The sequence below is a fragment of the Daphnia pulicaria genome, chromosome 3, assembly GCF_021234035.1.
Source record: "Daphnia pulicaria isolate SC F1-1A chromosome 3, SC_F0-13Bv2, whole genome shotgun sequence".
NCBI classification, from domain to species: Eukaryota; Metazoa; Arthropoda; class Branchiopoda; order Diplostraca; family Daphniidae; genus Daphnia; species Daphnia pulicaria.
This window is the reverse complement of record NC_060915.1, coordinates 576,887-604,236: the sequence shown is the minus strand read 5'-3', so window position 1 is coordinate 604,236 and position 27,350 is coordinate 576,887. Positions and strand designations below refer to the sequence as shown.

General features: G+C 36.5%; 56 pseudogenes; all 56 read right to left on the bottom strand.

The window, feature by feature from the left end:
• Nucleotides 1-313: 313 nt before the first annotated feature.
• On the bottom strand, nucleotides 314-432 carry LOC124334467 (annotated as a pseudogene).
• A 416-nt stretch (nucleotides 433-848) lies between these two features.
• Nucleotides 849-967, bottom strand: LOC124329998 (annotated as a pseudogene).
• A 416-nt stretch (nucleotides 968-1,383) lies between these two features.
• Nucleotides 1,384-1,502, bottom strand: LOC124329997 (annotated as a pseudogene).
• Nucleotides 1,503-1,918: 416 nt separating this feature from the next.
• LOC124329996 lies at nucleotides 1,919-2,037 on the bottom strand (annotated as a pseudogene).
• A 416-nt stretch (nucleotides 2,038-2,453) lies between these two features.
• On the bottom strand, nucleotides 2,454-2,572 carry LOC124329993 (annotated as a pseudogene).
• Nucleotides 2,573-2,988: 416 nt separating this feature from the next.
• On the bottom strand, nucleotides 2,989-3,107 carry LOC124329992 (annotated as a pseudogene).
• A 416-nt stretch (nucleotides 3,108-3,523) lies between these two features.
• Nucleotides 3,524-3,642, bottom strand: LOC124334466 (annotated as a pseudogene).
• Nucleotides 3,643-4,058: 416 nt separating this feature from the next.
• LOC124334463 lies at nucleotides 4,059-4,177 on the bottom strand (annotated as a pseudogene).
• A 284-nt stretch (nucleotides 4,178-4,461) lies between these two features.
• LOC124334036 lies at nucleotides 4,462-4,580 on the bottom strand (annotated as a pseudogene).
• Nucleotides 4,581-4,995: 415 nt separating this feature from the next.
• LOC124329880 lies at nucleotides 4,996-5,114 on the bottom strand (annotated as a pseudogene).
• A 415-nt stretch (nucleotides 5,115-5,529) lies between these two features.
• LOC124335670 lies at nucleotides 5,530-5,648 on the bottom strand (annotated as a pseudogene).
• Nucleotides 5,649-5,932: 284 nt separating this feature from the next.
• LOC124334035 lies at nucleotides 5,933-6,051 on the bottom strand (annotated as a pseudogene).
• Nucleotides 6,052-6,335: 284 nt separating this feature from the next.
• LOC124334033 lies at nucleotides 6,336-6,454 on the bottom strand (annotated as a pseudogene).
• A 415-nt stretch (nucleotides 6,455-6,869) lies between these two features.
• Nucleotides 6,870-6,988, bottom strand: LOC124334462 (annotated as a pseudogene).
• A 284-nt stretch (nucleotides 6,989-7,272) lies between these two features.
• LOC124329828 lies at nucleotides 7,273-7,391 on the bottom strand (annotated as a pseudogene).
• A 284-nt stretch (nucleotides 7,392-7,675) lies between these two features.
• LOC124334032 lies at nucleotides 7,676-7,794 on the bottom strand (annotated as a pseudogene).
• Nucleotides 7,795-8,209: 415 nt separating this feature from the next.
• Nucleotides 8,210-8,328, bottom strand: LOC124329991 (annotated as a pseudogene).
• A 416-nt stretch (nucleotides 8,329-8,744) lies between these two features.
• LOC124334461 lies at nucleotides 8,745-8,863 on the bottom strand (annotated as a pseudogene).
• Nucleotides 8,864-9,147: 284 nt separating this feature from the next.
• Nucleotides 9,148-9,266, bottom strand: LOC124334031 (annotated as a pseudogene).
• A 416-nt stretch (nucleotides 9,267-9,682) lies between these two features.
• On the bottom strand, nucleotides 9,683-9,801 carry LOC124334460 (annotated as a pseudogene).
• A 284-nt stretch (nucleotides 9,802-10,085) lies between these two features.
• Nucleotides 10,086-10,204, bottom strand: LOC124334030 (annotated as a pseudogene).
• Nucleotides 10,205-10,619: 415 nt separating this feature from the next.
• LOC124330555 lies at nucleotides 10,620-10,738 on the bottom strand (annotated as a pseudogene).
• Nucleotides 10,739-11,154: 416 nt separating this feature from the next.
• LOC124334459 lies at nucleotides 11,155-11,273 on the bottom strand (annotated as a pseudogene).
• A 284-nt stretch (nucleotides 11,274-11,557) lies between these two features.
• Nucleotides 11,558-11,676, bottom strand: LOC124334029 (annotated as a pseudogene).
• A 416-nt stretch (nucleotides 11,677-12,092) lies between these two features.
• LOC124334458 lies at nucleotides 12,093-12,211 on the bottom strand (annotated as a pseudogene).
• A 284-nt stretch (nucleotides 12,212-12,495) lies between these two features.
• LOC124334027 lies at nucleotides 12,496-12,614 on the bottom strand (annotated as a pseudogene).
• Nucleotides 12,615-13,030: 416 nt separating this feature from the next.
• Nucleotides 13,031-13,149, bottom strand: LOC124334457 (annotated as a pseudogene).
• A 415-nt stretch (nucleotides 13,150-13,564) lies between these two features.
• LOC124333701 lies at nucleotides 13,565-13,683 on the bottom strand (annotated as a pseudogene).
• A 284-nt stretch (nucleotides 13,684-13,967) lies between these two features.
• On the bottom strand, nucleotides 13,968-14,086 carry LOC124334026 (annotated as a pseudogene).
• Nucleotides 14,087-14,502: 416 nt separating this feature from the next.
• LOC124334456 lies at nucleotides 14,503-14,621 on the bottom strand (annotated as a pseudogene).
• A 415-nt stretch (nucleotides 14,622-15,036) lies between these two features.
• Nucleotides 15,037-15,155, bottom strand: LOC124334454 (annotated as a pseudogene).
• A 285-nt stretch (nucleotides 15,156-15,440) lies between these two features.
• LOC124329869 lies at nucleotides 15,441-15,559 on the bottom strand (annotated as a pseudogene).
• Nucleotides 15,560-15,974: 415 nt separating this feature from the next.
• Nucleotides 15,975-16,093, bottom strand: LOC124333699 (annotated as a pseudogene).
• A 284-nt stretch (nucleotides 16,094-16,377) lies between these two features.
• Nucleotides 16,378-16,496, bottom strand: LOC124334025 (annotated as a pseudogene).
• Nucleotides 16,497-16,911: 415 nt separating this feature from the next.
• On the bottom strand, nucleotides 16,912-17,030 carry LOC124333698 (annotated as a pseudogene).
• A 284-nt stretch (nucleotides 17,031-17,314) lies between these two features.
• LOC124334024 lies at nucleotides 17,315-17,433 on the bottom strand (annotated as a pseudogene).
• Nucleotides 17,434-17,849: 416 nt separating this feature from the next.
• On the bottom strand, nucleotides 17,850-17,968 carry LOC124334453 (annotated as a pseudogene).
• A 415-nt stretch (nucleotides 17,969-18,383) lies between these two features.
• On the bottom strand, nucleotides 18,384-18,502 carry LOC124334452 (annotated as a pseudogene).
• A 285-nt stretch (nucleotides 18,503-18,787) lies between these two features.
• Nucleotides 18,788-18,906, bottom strand: LOC124329856 (annotated as a pseudogene).
• A 284-nt stretch (nucleotides 18,907-19,190) lies between these two features.
• On the bottom strand, nucleotides 19,191-19,309 carry LOC124334023 (annotated as a pseudogene).
• Nucleotides 19,310-19,725: 416 nt separating this feature from the next.
• Nucleotides 19,726-19,844, bottom strand: LOC124330090 (annotated as a pseudogene).
• A 284-nt stretch (nucleotides 19,845-20,128) lies between these two features.
• Nucleotides 20,129-20,247, bottom strand: LOC124330676 (annotated as a pseudogene).
• Nucleotides 20,248-20,662: 415 nt separating this feature from the next.
• LOC124333697 lies at nucleotides 20,663-20,781 on the bottom strand (annotated as a pseudogene).
• Nucleotides 20,782-21,196: 415 nt separating this feature from the next.
• LOC124333696 lies at nucleotides 21,197-21,315 on the bottom strand (annotated as a pseudogene).
• A 415-nt stretch (nucleotides 21,316-21,730) lies between these two features.
• On the bottom strand, nucleotides 21,731-21,849 carry LOC124330606 (annotated as a pseudogene).
• A 416-nt stretch (nucleotides 21,850-22,265) lies between these two features.
• LOC124334451 lies at nucleotides 22,266-22,384 on the bottom strand (annotated as a pseudogene).
• A 284-nt stretch (nucleotides 22,385-22,668) lies between these two features.
• LOC124334021 lies at nucleotides 22,669-22,787 on the bottom strand (annotated as a pseudogene).
• A 416-nt stretch (nucleotides 22,788-23,203) lies between these two features.
• Nucleotides 23,204-23,322, bottom strand: LOC124330605 (annotated as a pseudogene).
• A 416-nt stretch (nucleotides 23,323-23,738) lies between these two features.
• LOC124334450 lies at nucleotides 23,739-23,857 on the bottom strand (annotated as a pseudogene).
• Nucleotides 23,858-24,141: 284 nt separating this feature from the next.
• Nucleotides 24,142-24,260, bottom strand: LOC124334020 (annotated as a pseudogene).
• Nucleotides 24,261-24,676: 416 nt separating this feature from the next.
• Nucleotides 24,677-24,795, bottom strand: LOC124334449 (annotated as a pseudogene).
• Nucleotides 24,796-25,210: 415 nt separating this feature from the next.
• Nucleotides 25,211-25,329, bottom strand: LOC124333695 (annotated as a pseudogene).
• A 284-nt stretch (nucleotides 25,330-25,613) lies between these two features.
• LOC124334019 lies at nucleotides 25,614-25,732 on the bottom strand (annotated as a pseudogene).
• Nucleotides 25,733-26,148: 416 nt separating this feature from the next.
• LOC124334447 lies at nucleotides 26,149-26,267 on the bottom strand (annotated as a pseudogene).
• Nucleotides 26,268-26,682: 415 nt separating this feature from the next.
• Nucleotides 26,683-26,801, bottom strand: LOC124334446 (annotated as a pseudogene).
• A 284-nt stretch (nucleotides 26,802-27,085) lies between these two features.
• LOC124329748 lies at nucleotides 27,086-27,204 on the bottom strand (annotated as a pseudogene).
• Nucleotides 27,205-27,350: the final 146 nt, after the last annotated feature.

Here is a 27,350-nt window from a genome sequence, read left to right as displayed (position 1 = left end):
CGAATAAAAAAGCGCGATAAACTTTGAAAAACTCGCAATGAAATTTATCCAGAATCATTCCTATAGATGAATTGAACCTATCTCTATGCCATTGATATTTTTGATCTACGAATTTGGACTGGTAACCATCGCGATTAAAAAACGCGATAAACTTTGAAAAAACTCTCAATGGAATTGATCCAGAATCATTCTTATAGATGAATTGAACCTATCTCTAAGGCATTGAAATGTTTTATCTACGAATTTGGACTGGTAACCATCGTGATTGAAAAAAAAATTTCAAGAAATTTGTTATTGAAAACAAACTATTTATCGCAAACGACATCCCGTATTCCCAAGCGGTCACCCTTCCAAGTACTAACGGGACTCGACGTAACTTAACTTCTGGGAGCTGACGAGACCAGGTGCGTTCTACGTGATATGGCCGTTGACATTCAAAAATGAAAAATTACCCTCCCAGTCCCAATGGATGAATAGAAAATCAATTCAAAGTGATAGAAATGTTTGTTCATTGAATTTGGACTCGTAACCATCGCGAATAAAAAAGCGCGATAAACTTTGAAAAACTCGCAATGAAATTTATCCAGAATCATTCAAATAGATGAATTGAACCTATCTCTATGCCATTGATATTTTTGATCTACGAATTTGGACTGGTAACCATCGCGATTAAAAAACGCGATAAACTTTGAAAAAACTCTGAATGGAATTGATCCAGAATCATTCTTATAGATGAATTGAACCTATCTCTAAGGCATTGAAATGTTTTATCTACGAATTTGGACTGGTAACCATCGTGATTGAAAAAAAAATTTCAAGAAATTTGTTATTGAAAATAAACTATTTATCGCAAACGACATCCCGTATTCCCAAGCGGTCACCCTTCCAAGTACTAACGGGACTCGACGTAACTTAACTTCTGGGAGCTGACGAGACCAGGTGCGTTCTACGTCATATGGCCGTTGACATTCAAAAATGAAAAATTACCCTCCCAGTCCCAATGGATGAATAGAAAATCACTTCAAAGTGATAGAAATGTTTGTTCATTGAATTTGGACTCGTAACCATCGCGAATAAAAAAGCGCGATAAACTTTGAAAAACTCGCAATGAAATTTATCCAGAATCATTCAAATAGATGAATTGAACCTATCTCTATGCCATTGATATTTTTGATCTACGAATTTGGACTGGTAACCATCGCGATTAAAAAACGCGATAAACTTTGAAAAAACTCTGAATGGAATTGATCCAGAATCATTCTTATAGATGAATTGAACCTATCTCTAAGGCATTGAAATGTTTTATCTACGAATTTGGACTGGTAACCATCGTGATTGAAAAAAAAATTTCAAGAAATTTGTTATTGAAAATAAACTATTTATCGCAAACGACATCCCGTATTCCCAAGCGGTCACCCTTCCAAGTACTAACGGGACTCGACGTAACTTAACTTCTGGGAGCTGACGAGACCAGGTGCGTTCTACGTCATATGGCCGTTGACATTCAAAAATGAAAAATTACCCTCCCAGTCCCAATGGATGAATAGAAAATCACTTCAAAGTGATAGAAATGTTTGTTCATTGAATTTGGACTCGTAACCATCGCGAATAAAAAAGCGCGATAAACTTTGAAAAACTCGCAATGAAATTTATCCAGAATCATTCAAATAGATGAATTGAACCTATCTCTATGCCATTGATATTTTTGATCTACGAATTTGGACTGGTAACCATCGCGATTAAAAAACGCGATAAACTTTGAAAAAACTCTGAATGGAATTGATCCAGAATCATTCTTATAGATGAATTGAACCTATCTCTAAGGCATTGAAATGTTTTATCTACGAATTTGGACTGGTAACCATCGTGATTGAAAAAAAAATTTCAAGAAATTTGTTATTGAAAATAAACTATTTATCGCAAACGACATCCCGTATTCCCAAGCGGTCACCCTTCCAAGTACTAACGGGACTCGACGTAACTTAACTTCTGGGAGCTGACGAGACCAGGTGCGTTCTACGTCATATGGCCGTTGACATTCAAAAATGAAAAATTACCCTCCCAGTCCCAATGGATGAATAGAAAATCACTTCAAAGTGATAGAAATGTTTGTTCATTGAATTTGGACTCGTAACCATCGCGAATAAAAAAGCGCGATAAACTTTGAAAAACTCGCAATGAAATTTATCCAGAATCATTCCTATAGATGAATTGAACCTATCTCTATGCCATTGATATTTTTGATCTACGAATTTGGACTGGTAACCATCGCGATTAAAAAACGCGATAAACTTTGAAAAAACTCTCAATGGAATTGATCCAGAATCATTCTTATAGATGAATTGAACCTATCTCTAAGGCATTGAAATGTTTTATCTACGAATTTGGACTGGTAACCATCGTGATTGAAAAAAAAATTTCAAGAAATTTGTTATTGAAAATAAACTATTTATCGCAAACGACATCCCGTATTCCCAAGCGGTCACCCTTCCAAGTACTAACGGGACTCGACGTAACTTAACTTCTGGGAGCTGACGAGACCAGGTGCGTTCTACGTCATATGGCCGTTGACATTCAAAAATGAAAAATTACCCTCCCAGTCCCAATGGATGAATAGAAAATCACTTCAAAGTGATAGAAATGTTTGTTCATTGAATTTGGACTCGTAACCATCGCGAATAAAAAAGCGCGATAAACTTTGAAAAACTCGCAATGAAATTTATCCAGAATCATTCAAATAGATGAATTGAACCTATCTCTATGCCATTGATATTTTTGATCTACGAATTTGGACTGGTAACCATCGCGATTAAAAAACGCGATAAACTTTGAAAAAACTCTGAATGGAATTGATCCAGAATCATTCTTATAGATGAATTGAACCTATCTCTAAGGCATTGAAATGTTTTATCTACGAATTTGGACTGGTAACCATCGTGATTGAAAAAAAAATTTCAAGAAATTTGTTATTGAAAATAAACTATTTATCGCAAACGACATCCCGTATTCCCAAGCGGTCACCCTTCCAAGTACTAACGGGACTCGACGTAACTTAACTTCTGGGAGCTGACGAGACCAGGTGCGTTCTACGTCATATGGCCGTTGACATTCAAAAATGAAAAATTACCCTCCCAGTCCCAATGGATGAATAGAAAATCACTTCAAAGTGATAGAAATGTTTGTTCATTGAATTTGGACTCGTAACCATCGCGAATAAAAAAGCGCGATAAACTTTGAAAAACTCGCAATGAAATTTATCCAGAATCATTCCTATAGATGAATTGAACCTATCTCTATGCCATTGATATTTTTGATCTACGAATTTGGACTGGTAACCATCGCGATTAAAAAACGCGATAAACTTTGAAAAAACTCTCAATGGAATTGATCCAGAATCATTCTTATAGATGAATTGAACCTATCTCTAAGGCATTGAAATGTTTTATCTACGAATTTGGACTGGTAACCATCGTGATTGAAAAAAAAATTTCAAGAAATTTGTTATTGAAAACAAACTATTTATCGCAAACGACATCCCGTATTCCCAAGCGGTCACCCTTCCAAGTACTAACGGGACTCGACGTAACTTAACTTCTGGGAGCTGACGAGACCAGGTGCGTTCTACGTGATATGGCCGTTGACATTCAAAAATGAAAAATTACCCTCCCAGTCCCAATGGATGAATAGAAAATCACTTCAAAGTGATAGAAATGTTTGTTCATTGAATTTGGACTCGTAACCATCGCGAATAAAAAAGCGCGATAAACTTTGAAAAACTCGCAATGAAATTTATCCAGAATCATTCTTATAGATGAATTGAACCTATCTCTATGCCATTGATATTTTTGATCTACGAATTTGGACTGGTAACCATCGCGATTAAAAAACGCGATAAACTTTGAAAAAACTCTCAATGGAATTGATCCAGAATCATTCTTATAGATGAATTGAACCTATCTCTAAGGCATTGAAATGTTTTATCTACGAATTTGGACTGGTAACCATCGTGATTGAAAAAAAAATTTCAAGAAATTTGTTATTGAAAACAAACTATTTATCGCAAACGACATCCCGTATTCCCAAGCGGTCACCCTTCCAAGTACTAACGGGACTCGACGTAACTTAACTTCTGGGAGCTGACGAGACCAGGTGCGTTCTACGTGATATGGCCGTTGACATTCAAAAATGAAAAATTACCCTCCCAGTCCCAATGGATGAATAGAAAATCAATTCAAAGTGATAGAAATGTTTGTTCATTGAATTTGGACTCGTAACCATCGCGAATAAAAAAGCGCGATAAACTTTGAAAAACTCGCAATGAAATTTATCCAGAATCATTCCTATAGATGAATTGAACCTATCTCTATGCCATTGATATTTTTGATCTACGAATTTGGACTGGTAACCATCGTGATTGAAAAAAAATTTCAAGAAATTTGTTATTGAAAACAAACTATTCATTGCCAACGACATCCCGTATTCCCAAGCGGTCACCCTTCCAAGTACTAACGGGACTCGACGTGACTTAACTTCTGGGAGCTGACGAGACCAGGTGCGTTCTACGTGATATGGCCGTTGACATTCAAAACTGAAAAATTACCCTCCCAGTCCCAATGGATGAATAGAAAATCAATTCAAAGTGATAGAAATGTTTGTTCATTGAATTTGGACTCGTAACCATCGCGAATAAAAAAGCGCGATAAACTTTGAAAAACTCGCAATGAAATTTATCCAGAATCATTCAAATAGATGAATTGAACCTATCTCTATGCCATTGATATTTTTGATCTACGAATTTGGACTGGTAACCATCGCGATTAAAAAACGCGATAAACTTTGAAAAACTCTCAATGGAATTGATCCAGAATCATTCAAATAGATGAATTGAACCTATCTCTAAGGCATTGAAATGTTTTATCTACGAATTTGGACTGGTAACCATCGTGATTGAAAAAAAAATTTCAAGAAATTTGTTATTGAAAACAAAATATTCATCGCCAACGACATCCCGTATTCCCAAGCGGTCACCCTTCCAAGTACTAACGGGACTCGACGTAACTTAACTTCTGGGAGCTGACGAGACCAGGTGCGTTCTACGTGATATGGCCGTTGACATTCAAAAATGAAAAATTACCCTCCCAGTCCCAATGGATGAATAGAAAATCACTTCAAAGTGATAGAAATGTTTGTTCATTGAATTTGGACTCGTAACCATCGCGAATAAAAAAGCGCGATAAACTTTGAAAAACTCGCAATGAAATTTATCCAGAATCATTCTTATAGATGAATTGAACCTATCTCTATGCCATTGATATTTTTGATCTACGAATTTGGACTGGTAACCATCGCGATTAAAAAACGCGATAAACTTTGAAAAACTCTCAATGGAATTGATCCAGAATCATTCTTATAGATGAATTGAACCTATCTCTAAGGCATTGAAATATTTTATCTACGAATTTGGACTGGTAACCATCGTGATTGAAAAAAAAATTTCAAGAAATTTGTTATTGAAAACAAACTATTCATCGCAAACGACATCCCGTATTCCCAAGCGGTCACCCTTCCAAGTACTAACGGGACTCGACGTAACTTATCTTCTGGGAGCTGACGAGACCAGGTGTGTTCTACGTGATATGGCCGTTGACATTCAAAAATGAAAAATTACCCTCCCAGTCCCAATGGATGAATAGAAAATCACTTCATAGTGATAGAAATGTTTGTTCATTGAATTTGGAATCGTAACCATCGCGAATAAAAAAGCGCGATAAACTTTGAAAAACTCGCAATGAAATTTATCCAGAATCATTCCTATAGATGAATTGAACCTATCTCTATGCCATTGATATTTTTGATCTACGAATTTGGACTGGTAACCATCGTGATTGAAAAAAAATTTCAAGAAATTTGTTATTGAAAACAAACTATTCATTGCCAACGACATCCCGTATTCCCAAGCGGTCACCCTTCCAAGTACTAACGGGACTCGACGTGACTTAACTTCTGGGAGCTGACGAGACCAGGTGCGTTCTACGTGATATGGCCGTTGACATTCAAAACTGAAAAATTACCCTCCCAGTCCCAATGGATGAATAGAAAATCACTTCAAAGTGATAGAAATGTTTGTTCATTGAATTTGGAATCGTAACCATCGCGAATAAAAAAGCGCGATAAACTTTGAAAAACTCGCAATGAAATTTATCCAGAATCATTCAAATAGATGAATTGAACCTATCTCTATGCCATTGATATTTTTGATCTACGAATTTGGACTGGTAACCATCGTGATTGAAAAAAAATTTCAAGAAATTTGTTATTGAAAACAAACTATTCATTGCCAACGACATCCCGTATTCCCAAGCGGTCACCCTTCCAAGTACTAACGGGACTCGACGTGACTTAACTTCTGGGAGCTGACGAGACCAGGTGCGTTCTACGTGATATGGCCGTTGACATTCAAAACTGAAAAATTACCCTCCCAGTCCCAATGGATGAATAGAAAATCACTTCAAAGTGATAGAAATGTTTGTTCATTGAATTTGGAATCGTAACCATCGCGAATAAAAAAGCGCGATAAACTTTGAAAAACTCGCAATGAAATTTATCCAGAATCATTCAAATAGATGAATTGAACCTATCTCTATGCCATTGATATTTTTGATCTACGAATTTGGACTGGTAACCATCGCGATTAAAAAACGCGATAAACTTTGAAAAAACTCTGAATGGAATTGATCCAGAATCATTCTTATAGATGAATTGAACCTTTCTCTAAGGCATTGAAATGTTTTATCTACGAATTTGGACTGGTAATCATCGTGATTGAAAAAAAAATTCAAGAAATTTGTTATTGAAAATAAACTATTTATCGCAAACGACATCCCGTATTCCCAAGCGGTCACCCTTCCAAGTACTAACGGGACTCGACGTAACTTAACTTCTGGGAGCTGACGAGACCAGGTGCGTTCTACGTGATATGGCCGTTGACATTCAAAAATGAAAAATTACCCTCCCAGTCCCAATGGATGAATAGAAAATCAATTCAAAGTGATAGAAATGTTTGTTCATTGAATTTGGACTCGTAACCATCGCGAATAAAAAAGCGCGATAAACTTTGAAAAACTCGCAATGAAATTTATCCAGAATCATTCCTATAGATGAATTGAACCTATCTCTATGCCATTGATATTTTTGATCTACGAATTTGGACTGGTAACCATCGTGATTGAAAAAAAATGTCAAGAAATTTGTTATTGAAAACAAACTATTCATTGCCAACTACATCCCGTATTCCCAAGCGGTCACCCTTCCAAGTACTAACGGGACTCGACGTGACTTAACTTCTGGGAGCTGACGAGACCAGGTGCGTTCTACGTGATATGGCCGTTGACATTCAAAACTGAAAAATTACCCTCCCAGTCCCAATGGATGAATAGAAAATCAATTCAAAGTGATAGAAATGTTTGTTCATTGAATTTGGACTCGTAACCATCGCGAATAAAAAAGCGCGATAAACTTTGAAAAACTCGCAATGAAATTTATCCAGAATCATTCCTATAGATGAATTGAACCTATCTCTATGCCATTGATATTTTTGATCTACGAATTTGGACTGGTAACCATCGTGATTGAAAAAAAATGTCAAGAAATTTGTTATTGAAAACAAACTATTCATTGCCAACGACATCCCGTATTCCCAAGCGGTCACCCTTCCAAGTACTAACGGGACTCGACGTGACTTAACTTCTGGGAGCTGACGAGACCAGGTGCGTTCTACGTGATATGGCCGTTGACATTCAAAACTGAAAAATTACCCTCCCAGTCCCAATGGATGAATAGAAAATCAATTCAAAGTGATAGAAATGTTTGTTCATTGAATTTGGACTCGTAACCATCGCGAATAAAAAAGCGCGATAAACTTTGAAAAACTCGCAATGAAATTTATCCAGAATCATTCAAATAGATGAATTGAACCTATCTCTATGCCATTGATATTTTTGATCTACGAATTTGGACTGGTAACCATCGCGATTAAAAAACGCGATAAACTTTGAAAAACTCTCAATGGAATTGATCCAGAATCATTCTTATAGATGAATTGAACCTATCTCTAAGGCATTGAAATGTTTTATCTACGAATTTGGACTGGTAACCATCGTGATTGAAAAAAAAATTTCAAGAAATTTGTTATTGAAAATAAACTATTTATCGCAAACGACATCCCGTATTCCCAAGCGGTCACCCTTCCAAGTACTAACGGGACTCGACGTAACTTAACTTCTGGGAGCTGACGAGACCAGGTGCGTTCTACGTCATATGGCCGTTGACATTCAAAAATGAAAAATTACCCTCCCAGTCCCAATGGATGAATAGAAAATCACTTCAAAGTGATAGAAATGTTTGTTCATTGAATTTGGACTCGTAACCATCGCGAATAATAAAGCGCGATAAACTTTGAAAAACTCGCAATGAAATTTATCCAGAATCATTCAAATAGATGAATTGAACCTATCTCTATGCCATTGATATTTTTGATCTACGAATTTGGACTGGTAACCATCGCGATTAAAAAACGCGATAAACTTTGAAAAAACTCTCAATGGAATTGATCCAGAATCATTCTTATAGATGAATTGAACCTATCTCTAAGGCATTGAAATGTTTTATCTACGAATTTGGACTGGTAACCATCGTGATTGAAAAAAAAATTTCAAGAAATTTGTTATTGAAAACAAACTATTCATCGCAAACGACATCCCGTATTCCCAAGCGGTCACCCTTCCAAGTACTAACGGGACTCGACGTAACTTAACTTCTGGGAGCTGACGAGACCAGGTGCGTTCTACGTGATATGGCCGTTGACATTCAAAAATGAAAAATTACCCTCCCAGTCCCAATGGATGAATAGAAAATCACTTCAAAGTGATAGAAATGTTTGTTCATTGAATTTGGACTCGTAACCATCGCGAATAAAAAAGCGCGATAAACTTTGAAAAACTCGCAATGAAATTTATCCAGAATCATTCCTATAGATGAATTGAACCTATCTCTATGCCATTGATATTTTTGATCTACGAATTTGGACTGGTAACCATCGTGATTGAAAAAAAATGTCAAGAAATTTGTTATTGAAAACAAACTATTCATTGCCAACGACATCCCGTATTCCCAAGCGGTCACCCTTCCAAGTACTAACGGGACTCGACGTGACTTAACTTCTGGGAGCTGACGAGACCAGGTGCGTTCTACGTGATATGGCCGTTGACATTCAAAACTGAAAAATTACCCTCCCAGTCCCAATGGATGAATAGAAAATCAATTCAAAGTGATAGAAATGTTTGTTCATTGAATTTGGACTCGTAACCATCGCGAATAAAAAAGCGCGATAAACTTTGAAAAACTCGCAATGAAATTTATCCAGAATCATTCAAATAGATGAATTGAACCTATCTCTATGCCATTGATATTTTTGATCTACGAATTTGGACTGGTAACCATCGCGATTAAAAAACGCGATAAACTTTGAAAAAACTCTCAATGGAATTGATCCAGAATCATTCTTATAGATGAATTGAACCTATCTCTAAGGCATTGAAATGTTTTATCTACGAATTTGGACTGGTAACCATCGTGATTGAAAAAAAAATTTCAAGAAATTTGTTATTGAAAACAAACTATTCATCGCAAACGACATCCCGTATTCCCAAGCGGTCACCCTTCCAAGTACTAACGGGACTCGACGTAACTTAACTTCTGGGAGCTGACGAGACCAGGTGCGTTCTACGTGATATGGCCGTTGACATTCAAAAATGAAAAATTACCCTCCCAGTCCCAATGGATGAATAGAAAATCACTTCAAAGTGATAGAAATGTTTGTTCATTGAATTTGGACTCGTAACCATCGCGAATAAAAAAGCGCGATAAACTTTGAAAAACTCGCAATGAAATTTATCCAGAATCATTCCTATAGATGAATTGAACCTATCTCTATGCCATTGATATTTTTGATCTACGAATTTGGACTGGTAACCATCGTGATTGAAAAAAAATGTCAAGAAATTTGTTATTGAAAACAAACTATTCATTGCCAACGACATCCCGTATTCCCAAGCGGTCACCCTTCCAAGTACTAACGGGACTCGACGTGACTTAACTTCTGGGAGCTGACGAGACCAGGTGCGTTCTACGTGATATGGCCGTTGACATTCAAAACTGAAAAATTACCCTCCCAGTCCCAATGGATGAATAGAAAATCAATTCAAAGTGATAGAAATGTTTGTTCATTGAATTTGGACTCGTAACCATCGCGAATAAAAAAGCGCGATAAACTTTGAAAAACTCGCAATGAAATTTATCCAGAATCATTCAAATAGATGAATTGAACCTATCTCTATGCCATTGATATTTTTGATCTACGAATTTGGACTGGTAACCATCGCGATTAAAAAACGCGATAAACTTTGAAAAACTCTCAATGGAATTGATCCAGAATCATTCTTATAGATGAATTGAACCTATCTCTAAGGCATTGAAATGTTTTATCTACGAATTTGGACTGGTAACCATCGTGATTGAAAAAAAAATTTCAAGAAATTTGTTATTGAAAATAAACTATTTATCGCAAACGACATCCCGTATTCCCAAGCGGTCACCCTTCCAAGTACTAACGGGACTCGACGTAACTTAACTTCTGGGAGCTGACAAGACTAGGTGCGTTCTACGTCATATGGCCGTTGACATTCAAAAATGAAAAATTACCCTCCCAGTCCCAATGGATGAATAGAAAATCACTTCAAAGTGATAGAAATGTTTGTTCATTGAATTTGGACTCGTAACCATCGCGAATAATAAAGCGCGATAAACTTTGAAAAACTCGCAATGAAATTTATCCAGAATCATTCCTATAGATGAATTGAACCTATCTCTATGCCATTGATATTTTTGATCTACGAATTTGGACTGGTAACCATCGCGATTAAAAAACGCGATAAACTTTGAAAAAACTCTCAATGGAATTGATCCAGAATCATTCTTATAGATGAATTGAACCTATCTCTAAGGCATTGAAATGTTTTATCTACGAATTTGGACTGGTAACCATCGTGATTGAAAAAAAAATTTCAAGAAATTTGTTATTGAAAACAAACTATTTATCGCAAACGACATCCCGTATTCCCAAGCGGTCACCCTTCCAAGTACTAACGGGACTCGACGTAACTTAACTTCTGGGAGCTGACGAGACCAGGTGCGTTCTACGTGATATGGCCGTTGACATTCAAAAATGAAAAATTACCCTCCCAGTCCCAATGGATGAATAGAAAATCAATTCAAAGTGATAGAAATGTTTGTTCATTGAATTTGGACTCGTAACCATCGCGAATAAAAAAGCGCGATAAACTTTGAAAAACTCGCAATGAAATTTATCCAGAATCATTCCTATAGATGAATTGAACCTATCTCTATGCCATTGATATTTTTGATCTACGAATTTGGACTGGTAACCATCGTGATTGAAAAAAAATGTCAAGAAATTTGTTATTGAAAACAAACTATTCATTGCCAACGACATCCCGTATTCCCAAGCGGTCACCCTTCCAAGTACTAACGGGACTCGACGTGACTTAACTTCTGGGAGCTGACGAGACCAGGTGCGTTCTACGTGATATGGCCGTTGACATTCAAAAATGAAAAATTACCCTCCCAGTCCCAATGGATGAATAGAAAATCAATTCAAAGTGATAGAAATGTTTGTTCATTGAATTTGGACTCGTAACCATCGCGAATAATAAAGCGCGATAAACTTTGAAAAACTCGCAATGAAATTTATCCAGAATCATTCCTATAGATGAATTGAACCTATCTCTATGCCATTGATATTTTTGATCTACGAATTTGGACTGGTAACCATCGCGATTAAAAAACGCGATAAACTTTGAAAAAACTCTCAATGGAATTGATCCAGAATCATTCTTATAGATGAATTGAACCTATCTCTAAGGCATTGAAATGTTTTATCTACGAATTTGGACTGGTAACCATCGTGATTGAAAAAAAAATTTCAAGAAATTTGTTATTGAAAACAAACTATTTATCGCAAACGACATCCCGTATTCCCAAGCGGTCACCCTTCCAAGTACTAACGGGACTCGACGTAACTTAACTTCTGGGAGCTGACGAGACCAGGTGCGTTCTACGTGATATGGCCGTTGACATTCAAAAATGAAAAATTACCCTCCCAGTCCCAATGGATGAATAGAAAATCAATTCAAAGTGATAGAAATGTTTGTTCATTGAATTTGGACTCGTAACCATCGCGAATAAAAAAGCGCGATAAACTTTGAAAAACTCGCAATGAAATTTATCCAGAATCATTCCTATAGATGAATTGAACCTATCTCTATGCCATTGATATTTTTGATCTACGAATTTGGACTGGTAACCATCGTGATTGAAAAAAAATGTCAAGAAATTTGTTATTGAAAACAAACTATTCATTGCCAACGACATCCCGTATTCCCAAGCGGTCACCCTTCCAAGTACTAACGGGACTCGACGTGACTTAACTTCTGGGAGCTGACGAGACCAGGTGCGTTCTACGTGATATGGCCGTTGACATTCAAAACTGAAAAATTACCCTCCCAGTCCCAATGGATGAATAGAAAATCAATTCAAAGTGATAGAAATGTTTGTTCATTGAATTTGGACTCGTAACCATCGCGAATAAAAAAGCGCGATAAACTTTGAAAAACTCGCAATGAAATTTATCCAGAATCATTCAAATAGATGAATTGAACCTATCTCTATGCCATTGATATTTTTGATCTACGAATTTGGACTGGTAACCATCGCGATTAAAAAACGCGATAAACTTTGAAAAAACTCTCAATGGAATTGATCCAGAATCATTCTTATAGATGAATTGAACCTATCTCTAAGGCATTGAAATGTTTTATCTACGAATTTGGACTGGTAACCATCGTGATTGAAAAAAAAATTTCAAGAAATTTGTTATTGAAAACAAACTATTCATCGCAAACGACATCCCGTATTCCCAAGCGGTCACCCTTCCAAGTACTAACGGGACTCGACGTAACTTAACTTCTGGGAGCTGACGAGACCAGGTGCGTTCTACGTGATATGGCCGTTGACATTCAAAAATGAAAAATTACCCTCCCAGTCCCAATGGATGAATAGAAAATCACTTCAAAGTGATAGAAATGTTTGTTCATTGAATTTGGACTCGTAACCATCGCGAATAAAAAAGCGCGATAAACTTTGAAAAACTCGCAATGAAATTTATCCAGAATCATTCAAATAGATGAATTGAACCTATCTCTATGCCATTGATATTTTTGATCTACGAATTTGGACTGGTAACCATAGCGATTAAAAAACGCGATAAACTTTGAAAAACTCTCAATGGAATTGATCCAGAATCATTCTTATAGATGAATTGAACCTATCTCTAAGGCATTGAAATGTTTTATCTACGAATTTGGACTGGTAACCATCGTGATTGAAAAAAAAATTTCAAGAAATTTGTTATTGAAAACAAACTATTCATCGCCAACGACATCCCGTATTCCCAAGCGGTCACCCTTCCAAGTACTAACGGGACTCGACATAACTTAACTTCTGGGAGCTGACGAGACCAGGTGCGTTCTACGTGATATGGCCGTTGACATTCAAAAATGAAAAATTACCCTCCCAGTCCCAATGGATGAATAGAAAATCACTTCAAAGTGATAGAAATGTTTGTTCATTTAATTTGGACTCGTAACCATCGCGAATAAAAAAGCGCGATAAACTTTGAAAAACTCGCAATGAAATTTATCCAGAATTATTCAAATAGATGAATTGAACCTATCTCTATGCCATTGATATTTTTGATCTACGAATTTGGACTGGTAACCATCGTGATTGAAAAAAAATTTCAAGAAATTTGTTATTGAAAACAAACTATTCATTGCCAACGACATCCCGTATTCCCAAGCGGTCACCCTTCCAAGTACTAACGGGACTCGACGTGACTTAACTTCTGGGAGCTGACGAGACCAGGTGCGTTCTACGTGATATGGCCGTTGACATTCAAAAATGAAAAATTACCCTCCCAGTCCCAATGGATGAATAGAAAATCAATTCAAAGTGATAGAAATGTTTGTTCATTGAATTTGGACTCGTAACCATCGCGAATAAAAAAGCGCGATAAACTTTGAAAAACTCGCAATGAAATTTATCCAGAATCATTAAAATAGATGAATTGAACCTATCTCTATGCCATTGATATTTTTGATCTACGAATTCGGACTGGTAACCATCGCGATTAAAAAACGCGATAAACTTTGAAAAAACTCTCAATGGAATTGATCCAGAATCATTCTTATAGATGAATTGAACCTATCTCTAAGGCATTGAAATGTTTTATCTACGAATTTGGACTGGTAACCATCGTGATTGAAAAAAAAATTTCAAGAAATTTGTTATTGAAAACAAACTATTTATCGCAAACGACATCCCGTATTCCCAAGCGGTCACCCTTCCAAGTACTAACGGGACTCGACGTAACTTAACTTCTGGGAGCTGACGAGACCAGGTGCGTTCTACGTGATATGGCCGTTGACATTCAAAAATGAAAAATTACCCTCCCAGTCCCAATGGATGAATAGAAAATCACTTCAAAGTGATAGAAATGTTTGTTCATTGAATTTGGACTCGTAACCATCGCGAATAAAAAAGCGCGATAAACTTTGAAAAACTCGCAATGAAATTTATCCAGAATCATTCAAATAGATGAATTGAACCTATCTCTATGCCATTGATATTTTTGATCTACGAATTTGGACTGGTAACCATCGCGATTAAAAAACGCGATAAACTTTGAAAAACTCTCAATGGAATTGATCCAGAATCATTCTTATAGATGAATTGAACCTATCTCTAAGGCTTTGAAATGTTTTATCTACGAATTTGGACTGGTAACCATCGTGATTGAAAAAAAAATTTCAAGAAATTTGTTATTGAAAACAAACTATTTATCGCAAACGACATCCCGTATTCCCAAGCGGTCACCCTTCCAAGTACTAACGGGACTCGACGTAACTTAACTTCTGGGAGCTGACGAGACCAGGTGCGTTCTACGTGATATGGCCGTTGACATTCAAAAATGAAAAATTACCCTCCCAGTCCCAATGGATGAATAGAAAATCACTTCAAAGTGATAGAAATGTTTGTTCATTGAATTTGGACTCGTAACCATCGCGAATAAAAAAGCGCGATAAACTTTGAAAAACTCGCAATGAAATTTATCCAGAATCATTCAAATAGATGAATTGAACCTATCTCTAAGGCATTGAAAGGTTTTATCTACGAATTTGGACTGGTAACCATCGTGATTGAAAAAAAAATTTCAAGAAATTTGTTATTGAAAACAAAATATTCATCGCCAACGACATCCCGTATTCCCAAGCGGTCACCCTTCCAAGTACTAACGGGACTCGACGTAACTTAACTTCTGGGAGCTGACGAGACCAGGTGCGTTCTACGTGATATGGCCGTTGACATTCAAAAATGAAAAATTACCCTCCCAGTCCCAATGGATGAATAGAAAATCACTTCAAAGTGATAGAAATGTTTGTTCATTTAATTTGGACTCGTAACCATCGCGAATAAAAAAGCGCGATAAACTTTGAAAAACTCGCAATGAAATTTATCCAGAATTATTCAAATAGATGAATTGAACCTATCTCTATGCCATTGATATTTTTGATCTACGAATTTGGACTGGTAACCATAGCGATTAAAAAACGCGATAAACTTTGAAAAACTCTCAATGGAATTGATCCAGAATCATTCTTATAGATGAATTGAACCTATCTCTAAGGCATTGAAATGTTTTATCTACGAATTTGGACTGGTAACCATCGTGATTGAAAAAAAAATTTCAAGAAATTTGTTATTGAAAACAAACTATTCATCGCCAACGACATCCCGTATTCCCAAGCGGTCACCCTTCCAAGTACTAACGGGACTCGACATAACTTAACTTCTGGGAGCTGACGAGACCAGGTGCGTTCTACGTGATATGGCCGTTGACATTCAAAAATGAAAAATTACCCTCCCAGTCCCAATGGATGAATAGAAAATCACTTCAAAGTGATAGAAATGTTTGTTCATTTAATTTGGACTCGTAACCATCGCGAATAAAAAAGCGCGATAAACTTTGAAAAACTCGCAATGAAATTTATCCAGAATTATTCAAATAGATGAATTGAACCTATCTCTATGCCATTGATATTTTTGATCTACGAATTTGGACTGGTAACCATCGTGATTGAAAAAAAATTTCAAGAAATTTGTTATTGAAAACAAACTATTCATTGCCAACGACATCCCGTATTCCCAAGCGGTCACCCTTCCAAGTACTAACGGGACTCGACGTGACTTAACTTCTGGGAGCTGACGAGACCAGGTGCGTTCTACGTGATATGGCCGTTGACATTCAAAAATGAAAAATTACCCTCCCAGTCCCAATGGATGAATAGAAAATCAATTCAAAGTGATAGAAATGTTTGTTCATTGAATTTGGACTCGTAACCATCGCGAATAAAAAAGCGCGATAAACTTTGAAAAACTCGCAATGAAATTTATCCAGAATCATTAAAATAGATGAATTGAACCTATCTCTATGCCATTGATATTTTTGATCTACGAATTTGGACTGGTAACCATAGCGATTAAAAAACGCGATAAACTTTGAAAAACTCTCAATGGAATTGATCCAGAATCATTCTTATAGATGAATTGAACCTATCTCTAAGGCATTGAAATGTTTTATCTACGAATTTGGACTGGTAACCATCGTGATTGAAAAAAAAATTTCAAGAAATTTGTTATTGAAAACAAACTATTCATCGCCAACGACATCCCGTATTCCCAAGCGGTCACCCTTCCAAGTACTAACGGGACTCGACATAACTTAACTTCTGGGAGCTGACGAGACCAGGTGCGTTCTACGTGATATGGCCGTTGACATTCAAAAATGAAAAATTACCCTCCCAGTCCCAATGGATGAATAGAAAATCACTTCAAAGTGATAGAAATGTTTGTTCATTTAATTTGGACTCGTAACCATCGCGAATAAAAAAGCGCGATAAACTTTGAAAAACTCGCAATGAAATTTATCCAGAATTATTCAAATAGATGAATTGAACCTATCTCTATGCCATTGATATTTTTGATCTACGAATTTGGACTGGTAACCATCGTGATTGAAAAAAAATTTCAAGAAATTTGTTATTGAAAACAAACTATTCATTGCCAACGACATCCCGTATTCCCAAGCGGTCACCCTTCCAAGTACTAACGGGACTCGACGTGACTTAACTTCTGGGAGCTGACGAGACCAGGTGCGTTCTACGTGATATGGCCGTTGACATTCAAAAATGAAAAATTACCCTCCCAGTCCCAATGGATGAATAGAAAATCAATTCAAAGTGATAGAAATGTTTGTTCATTGAATTTGGACTCGTAACCATCGCGAATAAAAAAGCGCGATAAACTTTGAAAAACTCGCAATGAAATTTATCCAGAATCATTAAAATAGATGAATTGAACCTATCTCTATGCCATTGATATTTTTGATCTACGAATTCGGACTGGTAACCATCGCGATTAAAAAACGCGATAAACTTTGAAAAAACTCTCAATGGAATTGATCCAGAATCATTCTTATAGATGAATTGAACCTATCTCTAAGGCATTGAAATGTTTTATCTACGAATTTGGACTGGTAACCATCGTGATTGAAAAAAAAATTTCAAGAAATTTGTTATTGAAAACAAACTATTTATCGCAAACGACATCCCGTATTCCCAAGCGGTCACCCTTCCAAGTACTAACGGGACTCGACGTAACTTAACTTCTGGGAGCTGACGAGACCAGGTGCGTTCTACGTGATATGGCCGTTGACATTCAAAAATGAAAAATTACCCTCCCAGTCCCAATGGATGAATAGAAAATCACTTCAAAGTGATAGAAATGTTTGTTCATTGAATTTGGACTCGTAACCATCGCGAATAAAAAAGCGCGATAAACTTTGAAAAACTCGCAATGAAATTTATCCAGAATCATTCAAATAGATGAATTGAACCTATCTCTATGCCATTGATATTTTTGATCTACGAATTTGGACTGGTAACCATCGCGATTAAAAAACGCGATAAACTTTGAAAAACTCTCAATGGAATTGATCCAGAATCATTCTTATAGATGAATTGAACCTATCTCTAAGGCTTTGAAATGTTTTATCTACGAATTTGGACTGGTAACCATCGTGATTGAAAAAAAAATTTCAAGAAATTTGTTATTGAAAACAAACTATTTATCGCAAACGACATCCCGTATTCCCAAGCGGTCACCCTTCCAAGTACTAACGGGACTCGACGTAACTTAACTTCTGGGAGCTGACGAGACCAGGTGCGTTCTACGTGATATGGCCGTTGACATTCAAAAATGAAAAATTACCCTCCCAGTCCCAATGGATGAATAGAAAATCACTTCAAAGTGATAGAAATGTTTGTTCATTGAATTTGGACTCGTAACCATCGCGAATAAAAAAGCGCGATAAACTTTGAAAAACTCGCAATGAAATTTATCCAGAATCATTCAAATAGATGAATTGAACCTATCTCTAAGGCATTGAAAGGTTTTATCTACGAATTTGGACTGGTAACCATCGTGATTGAAAAAAAAATTTCAAGAAATTTGTTATTGAAAACAAAATATTCATCGCCAACGACATCCCGTATTCCCAAGCGGTCACCCTTCCAAGTACTAACGGGACTCGACGTAACTTAACTTCTGGGAGCTGACGAGACCAGGTGCGTTCTACGTGATATGGCCGTTGACATTCAAAAATGAAAAATTACCCTCCCAGTCCCAATGGATGAATAGAAAATCACTTCAAAGTGATAGAAATGTTTGTTCATTTAATTTGGACTCGTAACCATCGCGAATAAAAAAGCGCGATAAACTTTGAAAAACTCGCAATGAAATTTATCCAGAATTATTCAAATAGATGAATTGAACCTATCTCTATGCCATTGATATTTTTGATCTACGAATTTGGACTGGTAACCATCGTGATTGAAAAAAAATTTCAAGAAATTTGTTATTGAAAACAAACTATTCATTGCCAACGACATCCCGTATTCCCAAGCGGTCACCCTTCCAAGTACTAACGGGACTCGACGTGACTTAACTTCTGGGAGCTGACGAGACCAGGTGCGTTCTACGTGATATGGCCGTTGACATTCAAAAATGAAAAATTACCCTCCCAGTCCCAATGGATGAATAGAAAATCAATTCAAAGTGATAGAAATGTTTGTTCATTGAATTTGGACTCGTAACCATCGCGAATAAAAAAGCGCGATAAACTTTGAAAAACTCGCAATGAAATTTATCCAGAATCATTAAAATAGATGAATTGAACCTATCTCTATGCCATTGATATTTTTGATCTACGAATTCGGACTGGTAACCATCGCGATTAAAAAACGCGATAAACTTTGAAAAAACTCTCAATGGAATTGATCCAGAATCATTCTTATAGATGAATTGAACCTATCTCTAAGGCATTGAAATGTTTTATCTACGAATTTGGACTGGTAACCATCGTGATTGAAAAAAAAATTTCAAGAAATTTGTTATTGAAAACAAACTATTTATCGCAAACGACATCCCGTATTCCCAAGCGGTCACCCTTCCAAGTACTAACGGGACTCGACGTAACTTAACTTCTGGGAGCTGACGATACCAGGTGCGTTCTACGTGATATGGCCGTTGACATTCAAAAATGAAAAATTACCCTCCCAGTCCCAATGGATGAATAGAAAATCACTTCAAAGTGATAGAAATGTTTGTTCATTGAATTTGGACTCGTAACCATCGCGAATAAAAAAGCGCGATAAACTTTGAAAAACTCGCAATGAAATTTATCCAGAATCATTCAAATAGATGAATTGAACCTATCTCTATGCCATTGATATTTTTGATCTACGAATTTGGACTGGTAACCATCGTGATTGAAAAAAAATGTCAAGAAATTTGTTATTGAAAACAAACTATTCATTGCCAACGACATCCCGTATTCCCAAGCGGTCACCCTTCCAAGTACTAACGGGACTCGACGTAACTTAACTTCTGGGAGCTGACGAGACCAGGTGCGTTCTACGTGATATGGCCGTTGACATTCAAAAATGAAAAATTACCCTCCCAGTCCCAATGGATGAATAGAAAATCACTTCAAAGTGATAGAAATGTTTGTTCATTGAATTTGGACTCGTAACCATCGCGAATAAAAAAGCGCGATAAACTTTGAAAAACTCGCAATGAAATTTATCCAGAATCATTCAAATAGATGAATTGAACCTATCTCTATGCCATTGATATTTTTGATCTACGAATTTGGACTGGTAACCATAGCGATTAAAAAACGCGATAAACTTTGAAAAACTCTCAATGGAATTGATCCAGAATCATTCTTATAGATGAATTGAACCTATCTCTAAGGCATTGAAATGTTTTATCTACGAATTTGGACTGGTAACCATCGTGATTGAAAAAAAAATTTCAAGAAATTTGTTATTGAAAACAAACTATTCATCGCCAACGACATCCCGTATTCCCAAGCGGTCACCCTTCCAAGTACTAACGGGACTCGACATAACTTAACTTCTGGGAGCTGACGAGACCAGGTGCGTTCTACGTGATATGGCCGTTGACATTCAAAAATGAAAAATTACCCTCCCAGTCCCAATGGATGAATAGAAAATCACTTCAAAGTGATAGAAATGTTTGTTCATTTAATTTGGACTCGTAACCATCGCGAATAAAAAAGCGCGATAAACTTTGAAAAACTCGCAATGAAATTTATCCAGAATCATTCAAATAGATGAATTGAACCTATCTCTATGCCATTGATATTTTTGATCTACGAATTTGGACTGGTAACCATAGCGATTAAAAAACGCGATAAACTTTGAAAAACTCTCAATGGAATTGATCCAGAATCATTCTTATAGATGAATTGAACCTATCTCTAAGGCATTGAAATGTTTTATCTACGAATTTGGACTGGTAACCATCGTGATTGAAAAAAAAATTTCAAGAAATTTGTTATTGAAAACAAACTATTCATCGCCAACGACATCCCGTATTCCCAAGCGGTCACCCTTCCAAGTACTAACGGGACTCGACATAACTTAACTTCTGGGAGCTGACGAGACCAGGTGCGTTCTACGTGATATGGCCGTTGACATTCAAAAATGAAAAATTACCCTCCCAGTCCCAATGGATGAATAGAAAATCACTTCAAAGTGATAGAAATGTTTGTTCATTTAATTTGGACTCGTAACCATCGCGAATAAAAAAGCGCGATAAACTTTGAAAAACTCGCAATGAAATTTATCCAGAATTATTCAAATAGATGAATTGAACCTATCTCTATGCCATTGATATTTTTGATCTACGAATTTGGACTGGTAACCATCGCGATTAAAAAACGCGATAAACTTTGAAAAACTCTCAATGGAATTGATCCAGAATCATTCTTATAGATGAATTGAACCTATCTCTAAGGCATTGAAATGTTTTATCTACGAATTTGGACTGGTAACCATCGTGATTGAAAAAAAAATTTCAAGAAATTTGTTATTGAAAATAAACTATTTATCGCAAACGACATCCCGTATTCCCAAGCGGTCACCCTTCCAAGTACTAACGGGACTCGACGTAACTTAACTTCTGGGAGCTGACAAGACTAGGTGCGTTCTTCGTCATATGGCCGTTGACATTCAAAAATGAAAAATTACCCTCCCAGTCCCAATGGATGAATAGAAAATCACTTCAAAGTGATAGAAATGTTTGTTCATTGAATTTGGACTCGTAACCATCGCGAATAAAAAAGCGCGATAAACTTTGAAAAACTCGCAATGAAATTTATCCAGAATCATTCCTATAGATGAATTGAACCTATCTCTATGCCATTGATATTTTTGATCTACGAATTTGGACTGGTAACCATCGCGATTAAAAAACGCGATAAACTTTGAAAAAACTCTCAATGGAATTGATCCAGAATCATTCTTATAGATGAATTGAACCTATCTCTAAGGCATTGAAATGTTTTATCTACGAATTTGGACTGGTAACCATCGTGATTGAAAAAAAAATTTCAAGAAATTTGTTATTGAAAACAAACTATTTATCGCAAACGACATCCCGTATTCCCAAGCGGTCACCCTTCCAAGTACTAACGGGACTCGACGTAACTTAACTTCTGGGAGCTGACGAGACCAGGTGCGTTCTACGTGATATGGCCGTTGACATTCAAAAATGAAAAATTACCCTCCCAGTCCCAATGGATGAATAGAAAATCAATTCAAAGTGATAGAAATGTTTGTTCATTGAATTTGGACTCGTAACCATCGCGAATAAAAAAGCGCGATAAACTTTGAAAAACTCGCAATGAAATTTATCCAGAATCATTCCTATAGATGAATTGAACCTATCTCTATGCCATTGATATTTTTGATCTACGAATTTGGACTGGTAACCATCGTGATTGAAAAAAAATGTCAAGAAATTTGTTATTGAAAACAAACTATTCATTGCCAACGACATCCCGTATTCCCAAGCGGTCACCCTTCCAAGTACTAACGGGACTCGACGTGACTTAACTTCTGGGAGCTGACGAGACCAGGTGCGTTCTACGTGATATGGCCGTTGACATTCAAAACTGAAAAATTACCCTCCCAGTCCCAATGGATGAATAGAAAATCAATTCAAAGTGATAGAAATGTTTGTTCATTGAATTTGGACTCGTAACCATCGCGAATAAAAAAGCGCGATAAACTTTGAAAAACTCGCAATGAAATTTATCCAGAATCATTCAAATAGATGAATTGAACCTATCTCTATGCCATTGATATTTTTGATCTACGAATTTGGACTGGTAACCATCGCGATTAAAAAACGCGATAAACTTTGAAAAAACTCTCAATGGAATTGATCCAGAATCATTCTTATAGATGAATTGAACCTATCTCTAAGGCATTGAAATGTTTTATCTACGAATTTGGACTGGTAACCATCGTGATTGAAAAAAAAATTTCAAGAAATTTGTTATTGAAAATAAACTATTTATCGCAAACGACATCCCGTATTCCCAAGCGGTCACCCTTCCAAGTACTAACGGGACTCGACGTAACTTAACTTCTGGGAGCTGACAAGACTAGGTGCGTTCTTCGTCATATGGCCGTTGACATTCAAAAATGAAAAATTACCCTCCCAGTCCCAATGGATGAATAGAAAATCACTTCAAAGTGATAGAAATGTTTGTTCATTGAATTTGGACTCGTAACCATCGCGAATAAAAAAGCGCGATAAACTTTGAAAAACTCGCAATGAAATTTATCCAGAATCATTCCTATAGATGAATTGAACCTATCTCTATGCCATTGATATTTTTGATCTACGAATTTGGACTGGTAACCATCGCGATTAAAAAACGCGATAAACTTTGAAAAAACTCTCAATGGAATTGATCCAGAATCATTCTTATAGATGAATTGAACCTATCTCTAAGGCATTGAAATGTTTTATCTACGAATTTGGACTGGTAACCATCGTGATTGAAAAAAAAATTTCAAGAAATTTGTTATTGAAAACAAACTATTTATCGCAAACGACATCCCGTATTCCCAAGCGGTCACCCTTCCAAGTACTAACGGGACTCGACGTAACTTAACTTCTGGGAGCTGACGAGACCAGGTGCGTTCTACGTGATATGGCCGTTGACATTCAAAAATGAAAAATTACCCTCCCAGTCCCAATGGATGAATAGAAAATCAATTCAAAGTGATAGAAATGTTTGTTCATTGAATTTGGACTCGTAACCATCGCGAATAAAAAAGCGCGATAAACTTTGAAAAACTCGCAATGAAATTTATCCAGAATCATTCCTATAGATGAATTGAACCTATCTCTATGCCATTGATATTTTTGATCTACGAATTTGGACTGGTAACCATCGTGATTGAAAAAAAATGTCAAGAAATTTGTTATTGAAAACAAACTATTCATTGCCAACGACATCCCGTATTCCCAAGCGGTCACCCTTCCAAGTACTAACGGGACTCGACGTGACTTAACTTCTGGGAGCTGACGAGACCAGGTGCGTTCTACGTGATATGGCCGTTGACATTCAAAACTGAAAAATTACCCTCCCAGTCCCAATGGATGAATAGAAAATCAATTCAAAGTGATAGAAATGTTTGTTCATTGAATTTGGACTCGTAACCATCGCGAATAAAAAAGCGCGATAAACTTTGAAAAACTCGCAATGAAATTTATCCAGAATCATTCAAATAGATGAATTGAACCTATCTCTATGCCATTGATATTTTTGATCTACGAATTTGGACTGGTAACCATCGCGATTAAAAAACGCGATAAACTTTGAAAAAACTCTCAATGGAATTGATCCAGAATCATTCTTATAGATGAATTGAACCTATCTCTAAGGCATTGAAATGTTTTATCTACGAATTTGGACTGGTAACCATCGTGATTGAAAAAAAAATTTCAAGAAATTTGTTATTGAAAACAAACTATTCATCGCAAACGACATCCCGTATTCCCAAGCGGTCACCCTTCCAAGTACTAACGGGACTCGACGTAACTTAACTTCTGGGAGCTGACGAGACCAGGTGCGTTCTACGTGATATGGCCGTTGACATTCAAAAATGAAAAATTACCCTCCCAGTCCCAATGGATGAATAGAAAATCACTTCAAAGTGATAGAAATGTTTGTTCATTGAATTTGGACTCGTAACCATCGCGAATAAAAAAGCGCGATAAACTTTGAAAAACTCGCAATGAAATTTATCCAGAATCATTCAAATAGATGAATTGAACCTATCTCTATGCCATTGATATTTTTGATCTACGAATTTGGACTGGTAACCATAGCGATTAAAAAACGCGATAAACTTTGAAAAACTCTCAATGGAATTGATCCAGAATCATTCTTATAGATGAATTGAACCTATCTCTAAGGCATTGAAATGTTTTATCTACGAATTTGGACTGGTAACCATCGTGATTGAAAAAAAAATTTCAAGAAATTTGTTATTGAAAACAAACTATTCATCGCCAACGACATCCCGTATTCCCAAGCGGTCACCCTTCCAAGTACTAACGGGACTCGACATAACTTAACTTCTGGGAGCTGACGAGACCAGGTGCGTTCTACGTGATATGGCCGTTGACATTCAAAAATGAAAAATTACCCTCCCAGTCCCAATGGATGAATAGAAAATCACTTCAAAGTGATAGAAATGTTTGTTCATTTAATTTGGACTCGTAACCATCGCGAATAAAAAAGCGCGATAAACTTTGAAAAACTCGCAATGAAATTTATCCAGAATTATTCAAATAGATGAATTGAACCTATCTCTATGCCATTGATATTTTTGATCTACGAATTTGGACTGGTAACCATCGTGATTGAAAAAAAATTTCAAGAAATTTGTTATTGAAAACAAACTATTCATTGCCAACGACATCCCGTATTCCCAAGCGGTCACCCTTCCAAGTACTAACGGGACTCGACGTGACTTAACTTCTGGGAGCTGACGAGACCAGGTGCGTTCTACGTGATATGGCCGTTGACATTCAAAAATGAAAAATTACCCTCCCAGTCCCAATGGATGAATAGAAAATCAATTCAAAGTGATAGAAATGTTTGTTCATTGAATTTGGACTCGTAACCATCGCGAATAAAAAAGCGCGATAAACTTTGAAAAACTCGCAATGAAATTTATCCAGAATCATTAAAATAGATGAATTGAACCTATCTCTATGCCATTGATATTTTTGATCTACGAATTCGGACTGGTAACCATCGCGATTAAAAAACGCGATAAACTTTGAAAAAACTCTCAATGGAATTGATCCAGAATCATTCTTATAGATGAATTGAACCTATCTCTAAGGCATTGAAATGTTTTATCTACGAATTTGGACTGGTAACCATCGTGATTGAAAAAAAAATTTCAAGAAATTTGTTATTGAAAACAAACTATTTATCGCAAACGACATCCCGTATTCCCAAGCGGTCACCCTTCCAAGTACTAACGGGACTCGACGTAACTTAACTTCTGGGAGCTGACGAGACCAGGTGCGTTCTACGTGATATGGCCGTTGACATTCAAAAATGAAAAATTACCCTCCCAGTCCCAATGGATGAATAGAAAATCACTTCAAAGTGATAGAAATGTTTGTTCATTGAATTTGGACTCGTAACCATCGCGAATAAAAAAGCGCGATAAACTTTGAAAAACTCGCAATGAAATTTATCCAGAATCATTCAAATAGATGAATTGAACCTATCTCTATGCCATTGATATTTTTGATCTACGAATTTGGACTGGTAACCATCGCGATTAAAAAACGCGATAAACTTTGAAAAACTCTCAATGGAATTGATCCAGAATCATTCTTATAGATGAATTGAACCTATCTCTAAGGCTTTGAAATGTTTTATCTACGAATTTGGACTGGTAACCATCGTGATTGAAAAAAAAATTTCAAGAAATTTGTTATTGAAAACAAACTATTTATCGCAAACGACATCCCGTATTCCCAAGCGGTCACCCTTCCAAGTACTAACGGGACTCGACGTAACTTAACTTCTGGGAGCTGACGAGACCAGGTGCGTTCTACGTGATATGGCCGTTGACATTCAAAAATGAAAAATTACCCTCCCAGTCCCAATGGATGAATAGAAAATCACTTCAAAGTGATAGAAATGTTTGTTCATTTAATTTGGACTCGTAACCATCGCGAATAAAAAAGCGCGATAAACTTTGAAAAACTCGCAATGAAATTTATCCAGAATTATTCAAATAGATGAATTGAACCTATCTCTATGCCATTGATATTTTTGATCTACGAATTTGGACTGGTAACCATCGTGATTGAAAAAAAATTTCAAGAAATTTGTTATTGAAAACAAACTATTCATTGAAAACGACATCCCGTATTCCCAAGCGGTCACCCTTCCAAGTACTAACGGGACTCGACGTGACTTAACTTCTGGGAGCTGACGAGACCAGGTGCGTTCTACGTGATATGGCCGTTGACATTCAAAAATGAAAAATTACCCTCCCAGTCCCAATGGATGAATAGAAAATCAATTCAAAGTGATAGAAATGTTTGTTCATTGAATTTGGACTCGTAACCATCGCGAATAAAAAAGCGCGATAAACTTTGAAAAACTCGCAATGAAA